The 8558-nt window shown below is 37.7% G+C and overlaps 1 pseudogene; it reads left to right on the top strand.

The window, feature by feature from the left end:
• Positions 1-7472: 7472 nt before the first annotated feature.
• LOC114891059 lies at positions 7473-8355 on the top strand (annotated as a pseudogene).
• Positions 8356-8558: the final 203 nt, after the last annotated feature.

Below are 8558 nucleotides of genomic sequence, written 5' to 3'. Positions count from 1 at the left end.
ATTCTGATAAAGGAAGTCTATATGTAATATCCATCTGCAGTGTTGTCATATAACTTGCCCAACTGTATATAGTTGCAACTGCACAACAGGGAAGTGAATAACAGGAAGTGAATGTCAGCATGAATCTCAAATACAGTAGCAGCACACAATATCTGATCCCACTTAGAAGACCAGCATGGATTAATAAAAGTAGACTCTCATATTTCTGGAAAAATACTCCTCTTTGATTCAGACAGTAAAAGAATCAAGTAAAAATGGAAACAAGTCACCAAATATAATCTGAGTATGAGTATCCTTTGTTTTCAGATTTCTAAAAATAAAGTATGCTGATCTTTCGTGTGTTTTGTGTCAGCTTCCAGAACAAAAGTCAGAATAGGTTTATGTAGCTTGCTTCATATATATATATATATATATATATATATATATATATACTGACACACCCAGTAAACTTTTACTTTCAGAAAAATGTATTCTTTTGTTTACCTGATTGTATCCATTGTGTTGCACATAGGTTTTTTGTTTTTCTTTGTTTACTTTGCACATCATCAAAGTTAGTGGTGATGATAAATAGCTACTGAATAAAGAGCACAGCCTTTGAAAACACAGACCTGGTTCAAATTTCCAGCTCCATAAACTTACTAGCTCTGTTGCTGTAGGTAAGTTACTTAACCTCACTATGCCTCAGTTTCCTCATTCTTTGAATGCAGATAATAAAATTCACTTTATATAATTGTTTAGAGAAATAAATAATATGACAAACATAAAGGGCCTAATACCTTCCCCTACACACAGTCTGCACTGAATAATGACAGTGATTATGATATCTACCTTGATTGTATTATATATTTAAATGATATTATTGTCATGTATTACATAATTACATTGCAGTATTTATAGTGTGTCTATGAGAACTCTGATTGCAAATGGCAAGAACAAATGTTTTAAAGTACCAACTGATTTGAGTCGTTTTTTACTTTAGAGTTTAATTTTAATCTTTTATAGGGTCAGCAACACACAAAACGTTTTTCCAATTATGAGATATTTTTTTCTTTGAAAAGAAAGCCTGTTGCATTGTTTCACCAGTATTCTTCCCAGACAGTAATACCAGAGAGGTTTGTTGTTCCTCCCTCCTAAAGAGGTCATAAAGGGTCAGCAATGCTTCAGGAACTTGCCTAAATAAGCCACTTATTCCCAGCTGGGCTCAGGAAAGTGCTTACATGAGGACACAGCAAATAAGCACTGACTGCTGATACAATTAAAGGGTACAGAAAATGGTTTTTTATTTCATTAAAAAACATACTGTAAAATTCTGAGTGTGTACACAGTGCTATTCAGAAGATAATTCTCTTTATCAGTATAAAAACTACCACCATCATCTTGAAATTACAAACCATTTTAAAATTTCATTCCAAAAATATCTGAGTGTCTACTACGGGTATAAGATTGAATTAAGTGTAGTGGTAGATATAAGGATGAATAATGTAAACTTCTGGAAGGTTAGCTGGAAGGTTTTCTGTTTCTACTCTTTAACACTGGATTCAGCTTGATTGCCACAAACTACAGTTTGCCTATTGTTCTCTATTTATGTTTTAAATGTGTCTATAAATAGCCTTGGGTATGTCTCAGCAACTATCTCAAAAACATTTGGTGATGTTAACTTACTGATGTGAGTTCCTTAGAAGACTTGAGATAGCTAAAAAAATTTTAAGCTCTCATGTGAATTCAAGAAGAATGCTCAATCCTTATTCCTGTGCCTAAATTAATTACATTCTTTCTGATCCATTCTATATTGCCAATGTTGTTAAGGGAATTGTATAGTAAATGGCGGTGCAGAAGAATTTGTTATAGACCAAAAGAAGTTTTAAGAATATAACAGAATTGTGGAATCTGGGGGAAAGCAGATGATACATACAACACATACAGTTTTCCAGGTTAAAATTTACTTTGAATTCTGGAAGGAACACAAAACGCTTTCCTCCTCCCACCCTCCTGAACCCGCCAATAAACCCTGAACCTGAAAGAAACAGTAATAGTGATCAAGATTAAAAACACATTATTAGACTAAAGTGCTGACGCTAATGATATAAACTTTTCTTATTTGGAGAGAAGACATTTAAATCATTTTAATTCAGGTAGCTTGTTCCCCTGGGATTTGTCCTTGTTTTGGACTCATCTTGATTCTCTTTGAAATCCGTTAGATGGGCCTGGTCTACTTTGTGCTCAGAAGAGGCTCCATCTTCAAAAGGTGTTTAGACCAACTACCAAGGCCCTAGGGAAGAAACATTCCCATGTTTCCTTAAAGAGATTTTCCTTGGAATTTTCACCTTGATTGTTCTCACCATCAGAGTGATAAAACCAAGAAGACTGAGCTTAGGATATAGGCATTGGAGAAAATACACAGGTCCTCTTAGGACTCCAGTCCTTTATTTTTCTTAAAACCTTTAATTTTTTAGTTGAGGCCAACCACATTATGATAATCTGCTTTACTCAAAGTCTATTGATTTAAATGTTAAACTCATCTAAAAAATACCTTCATAGCACATCTAGGTACCCTGGCTTCACTAGGTTGACACATAAAATTAACCATCATACATGTCCATATAATCAGCCTCATTAGAGTTTTAAACTGTATACTTAACCTTTTCTAAACTGAAGATATGTAGAGAAGTCCCTTATTTTTACATAAGCTGATAAAAATTGGATAGCCTTATTTGGTGTCTCATCAAAAAAAAAAACATGCATTCAGTAACAATGAAAGAAAATCACTGAAAAAATATTTATTAATATGTCTGGAAAAGACAGCAAAGGGAAACTATATTCAAAACACACAGCAATGGTTTTAAACACAGTTTCCCAATTCTTTTTTTTTCATTCTCTAACCTAGTGTCACAGCTACTACCCACAGTTTCTGGTCTCTAGCTTCTAGGCTCATGTATTTAAAATCCTCAAAAAATCTTAAAACTCAACTTTCCCTGCTTCTTTTTTTTCCTCTCTCTCTTTCTTTCCATTCTTTCACTTTTCCAGAAGTAGTCTGTTATGGCCTACATGTTCATGTCCCTCAAAATCCATATGTTATAATCTCAACCTCCAATGTGATGGTATTAGGAGGTAGGGCCTATAGGAGTGATTAGATCACAAGGGAAATGAATGGAATTTGTAGTCTTGTAAGGGGCTAAAGAGACCAGAGTTTTCCTCTTTCACCATGTGAGGACACAGCCAGAAGACACTCTGTGAACCAAGAAGCAGGCTCTCACAGACACCAAATCTGTTGGTGCTTTGATCTTGGACTTCCCAGCCTCCAGAATTGTGATAAATAAATTTCTATTGTTTATAAGCCACCCACCTATGGTATTTTGTTACAGCAGCCTGAACTGACTACAACATAGTCTTTGTTCCCCCAATTATCTATCTTTATAACTCATCTTTTTGCCTTTAGCAATGCTCTGCTTCATCCATTACTCTGGTCAGCATGTGAAAGGTCTGAGAACCTGGCTGACATACACAGGAGAAGACAAAAAGAAGAGGAGAGAGGTTTTAACACTCAAATATTAACTATTTTTAAAATCTTCATTATATCTGGATTTTTAAAATTCCAATATTATTGTTATATCCAGGGGTGGGCAGATTTTTCCTTAGGTACATACCAGTCAAATTTTATCAAAACCCACCCAATGGACCACCAGACCTCATCTTCATCTATCATCCACTTCTCACAATTTATGAACAGCAGAAACAGAGAACTTCTTACAATCCCTGAACACATTATATATTTTCTGATGTCTATGCTTTTACATGTTATGTGTTTGGTTTTAATAAGCTCTCCTTTCTCATCTGCCTTGGTAACTATCCATGCATAATTTAACACCCAGATCAAATATTACTCTCTGAAACCTTCACAAGCCCTTAGTCCTCTTAGGCCAAGTTTCTTTCTCCTCTCTGGTTTCATTATACTGTGAACACACCACAAACAGTGCTTTTCATATTATATTGAACTATTGCTTTATAAGTCTGTCTCATCAGATGGAATTACTTAAAAGCTAGACCCCTATTTTCTATACCTCTGCATCCACAATTTTATTAACCCAGACTTGTGACTACAAGAGATAGAAACCTAGTTCTTTGTGCGTGTGTTTTTATTTTTTATTGGAGTATAGTTGCTTTACAATGTTGTATTAGTTTCTACTGCACAGCAAAGTGAATCAGCTATACGTATATATATATATATATATATATATCCCTCTTTTTTGGATTTCCTTCCCATTTAGGTCACCACAGAGCACTGAGCAGAGTTCCCTGTGCTATACAGTAGGTTCTCATTAGTTACCTATTTTATACTTAGTATCAGTAGTGTATATACATCAATCCCAATCGCCCAGTTCATCCCACCCCACCCGCACTTTCCCCCTTAGTATCTATACATTTGTCTTCTATGTCTGTGTCTCTATTTCTGCTTTGTATGTAAGATCATCTATACCAATTTTTTCAGATTCCACATATATGCGTTTATACAGAACTACCATGTGACCCAGCAATCCCACTACTGGGCATATACCCAGAGAACACCGTAATTCAAAAAGACACACGCACCCCAGTGTTCATTGCAGCACTCTTTACAATAGCCAGGACACGGAATTAACCTAGGAACCTAGTTCTAACGAAGAAACTAATGGGCCACTGTGGTTCACTAACTCACATGTCCTGGACTGTGGCATCTCAGATGACCAACCCCAAAGGAAAGCAAATCTTTCTTCCCAAACATCCACAGATTAATTCCCCTATGAGTCATAGGCTCATCGACAAATTTACCACGAAGCCAAGTACTATGATTAGCTCAACCTATGTCAAATACCTATCACCATGGGCTCTGAGGACGTTGGCTTCATGACCATTGCCTCACCAGGACCAAAAAGTGAGAGGGGGCAGCTATGCAGAGAAGGTATGCTGATACTAAGAGAAAGAGGGGATCTGGCTATGTGACAGGCCGCGGAAAACCAGAGCAGCTACAGCTTGCTTCTCTGGAATTTAGCACAGTGCTTAGCACTGATAAGTGCTAAATAAATGCTGAGTTAATAAATAAACACTAGTTGTTCTCCTATGTCCTACTAATGCTCTCAGGATCTAAAAAGAGATTTACCAACACATTGCATTTCCAAAGACAATTACCCACAGTAATTAACCTCAGATTTCACATTAAATTCTGATACTTCATGAACCACCTGTTCCTCAGATATTTCCAACTTACGACTGAAAATCTACTAGTAACGCCACTTAAATGTATTCAGTATTTAGAAATTCTATAATCACTAAGCCTTCTCAAGATTTAAATATACCACATTAACATATATATTTATATTTATGCACACACATATACACACACATTTATATGTATACACACACTTATATGCAGGTATAAAAAGAGGTCTTTCTCATATCAGAGAAATAAGTCTTAATGTAGAGTCACCATGCTATAAACTTGATGAAATTTGTTTTTCAATCTGCCCAACAACGATCTACTAAAAATGTTCTTTTATTTTATTCCATACATATAACAAACAAGTGTTTTATCAGGAAAAACTCAAGTTTAAAGAATAGGTTCCTGGGCTTCCCTGGTGGCACAGTGGTTAAGAATCCTGCCAATGCAGGGGACACGGGTTTGAGCCCTGGTCCCGGAAGATCCCACATGCCGCAGAGCAACTAAGCCCATGCGCCACAACAACTGAGGCCCCGAACCACAACTACTGAGCCCACTTCCCAGAACTACTGAAGCCCATGCACCTAGAGCCCGTGCTCCACAGCAAGAGAAGCCACCACAATGAGAAGCGTGCACACCGCAATGAAGAGTAGCCCCCACTCACTGCAACTAGAGAAAGCCTGCGTGGAGCAACGAAGACCCAACGCAGCCAAAAATAAATAAATAAATTTATTTTTAAAAAGAAAAGAATAGGTTCCTTCAGTTTGAGATAGTTTAGGCTATGGCTTTGTCTTAAAAAGAAAGAAGTGAGATGAAAACAAAAGAACAATTGAATAATAGATAACAAAGTAAAGTTAAACTTTCATGGCCCTTTTTTCAGATGTTATGTTTAGATCAGTCTTTTATTATTGAAGGACACTGTCCTTAGCAATCAAGTTTCAGGGCAATCAAAAACATCCTTAAAGGTGCAATCTTTACATTTTTAAAAGCTCTAATTAAAATAAGTCATTTTCTTTAACTTTGTTTCTATCAAAGAAAGCATTAACTTTAAAATATACTCTCATTTTTAATAAAAACACAGGATTGACACATAATCAGTGCAAATAAAAGCATAATCCCTCACAGTAACACTTCATAGTCTCTCATTATCCTTTCATTATCTCTTACCCTTGTAGTTATTCTCAGCAGCATCAGAAACCCAGAAATTATGCAGAACAGATATTTTGTCCAAACTTGTCAAAAATAAGCAACAGACACAGTTATACACAAATAAAACCATTACTGAATCTGCAGGAGCCAAATGGACTATACAAGGTGTTAATTAATTTTCCATTTCTAATATTTCAGTCATATTTCCTTGGAAGTGGACACCTACATGAAGAAAAGAAATATAGCCTGCATGTAGCTACGAGGTACAAAAAATTCTGAATACACAAATGCAAAACTTTTCTTGGATAACATTTATATTTTCCATTAGCATCTGGCTCCTTTTCCAGTAAAGTTCAGTATTTGTGACAGCCTTTCTTTCAGAAATGTGAAGGCTTCCTTGCCGCAAGCATTTCAAATGTTCAGAAATACCAACTGTGATTCAAATGATTTATAAGGTCATCACCCAAGAAAAGCCATGTATACTGAATTTCCAAGTAGTCAAATGGAAGGAAAATGTAAGGAGGTGCATGTGTGTGTGCGTGCACGCATGTGCATGCATACATACACTTGGGGAAGAAGCTTCTAGAATGGATAGTGAGACAAAGCAGTTAAAAAAAAAAAAAAGAAGTGAAACATATAATATAAAACAGAGCTCTCCGGACTTCCCTGGCAGTCCAGTGGTTAGGATTTCGCCTTCTAGTGAGGGGGGTGCAGGTTCAGTCCCTGGTTGGGGAGCTGGGATCCCACATGCCTTGCGGCCAAAATACCAATACAGAAGCAATATTGTAACAAATTCAATAAAGACTTTAAAAATGGTCCACATCAAAAAAATAAAATCTTAAAAAAAATAAAACAGGTGGGTGTGGGGCTGCCAGGAGGGGCGGGTGGAAGTATGGCTGAGCCTTATTTACAAGTCTAGAGCCTCCACAAATTTTTTTGTCATTTTCCTACATTGGGCTGGTAGGCTTCTGTTATCACACAGGTGACTTCCCTTCATCCCATGTTTTTAATACTTTTACACCTGGACATCTTCACCTTTCTCTAAGCTCTTCTACCTAGATTCTTAAAGCCTGGACTTTTCCTACCATCTATCTAGCTCTTTGGTTTTCTCCCTCTCCTTCAATTCAACAACATGAGTGTGGACCCAGCTTGTCCCCAAAGCCTGCGTGGCCCCGAAGCATCCAATTCTAGGGAATCTTCACCAATGCCTGAGATTTATGGGCCTGAAGAAAATTATGTGTCCTTGCAAATGCCATCTGCTGAGACCCACGACATGGAGACTGGACAGTCCTGATTCTTCCACAAGCCCCAGAGTAAAACTACTGGCCACAGCTGCAGACAAGAGCACAGAGAAGAAGGAAGAGAAGGTCCTGGTCAAGAAGCAGAAGACCAGAACCGTGTTCTCTTAGACGCAGCTGTGTGTGCTCAATGACAGATTTCAGAGGCAGAAATACCTCAGCCTCCAGCAAATGCAAGAACTTTCCAACATCCTGAACCTTAGCTACAAACAGGTTAAGACCTGGTTCCAGAACCAGAGAATGAAATGTAAGAGGTGGCGGAAAAACAACTGGCCCAGGAAAAGCAACATTGTGACTCAGGGCCCAGCAACTACAGAATACCCGGGCTTCTATTCCTACCACCAAGGATGCTTGGTGAACTCTTCCGGAAACCTGCCCATGTGGGGTAACCAGGCCTGGAATAACCCAACTTGGAGCAACCAGAGCTGGAACAGTCAGTCCTGGAATAACCAGAGCTGGAACAGTCAGACCTGGTGCCCCCAAGCCTGGAATAACCAGACTTGGAACAATCAATTCAACAACTATGTTGAGGAATTCCTGCATCCCCAGATCCAGTACCAGCAAAATTCTCCCGTCAGTGATTTGGAGGCCACCTTGGAAACTGCCGGGGAAAGCTATAACATAATACAGCAAACTGCTAAGTATTTCAATTCCCAACAGCAAATCATGGATGTATTCCCAAATTACTCTCTGAACATACAGCCTGAAGATTTGTAACGATGGCTGTATTATTCAATCTCAATTTGAGCCGTGACTGTATTACTTCCCTAGAATTTTTCTTTTACAATTACGTCTCTCTCTGCCTTGATAAGTTGCTTTTCATTGTGCCTTCTGTGTCAATTTGGGGGTGTATGATTGGTGTCTAATCAAAGAGGTTTCAGAAGCATTGACTTCTACGGACAACATGATAAAAGATGACT

This window comes from Monodon monoceros, unplaced genomic scaffold (genome assembly GCF_005190385.1).
Source record: "Monodon monoceros isolate NGI ecotype Baffin Bay Population unplaced genomic scaffold, NGI_Narwhal_1 Super_Scaffold_11, whole genome shotgun sequence".
Lineage (NCBI taxonomy): Eukaryota > Metazoa > Chordata > Mammalia > Artiodactyla > Monodontidae > Monodon > Monodon monoceros.
Note: the sequence above shows the minus strand (reverse complement) of the source record. Positions and strands in the feature narration are given on the sequence as shown.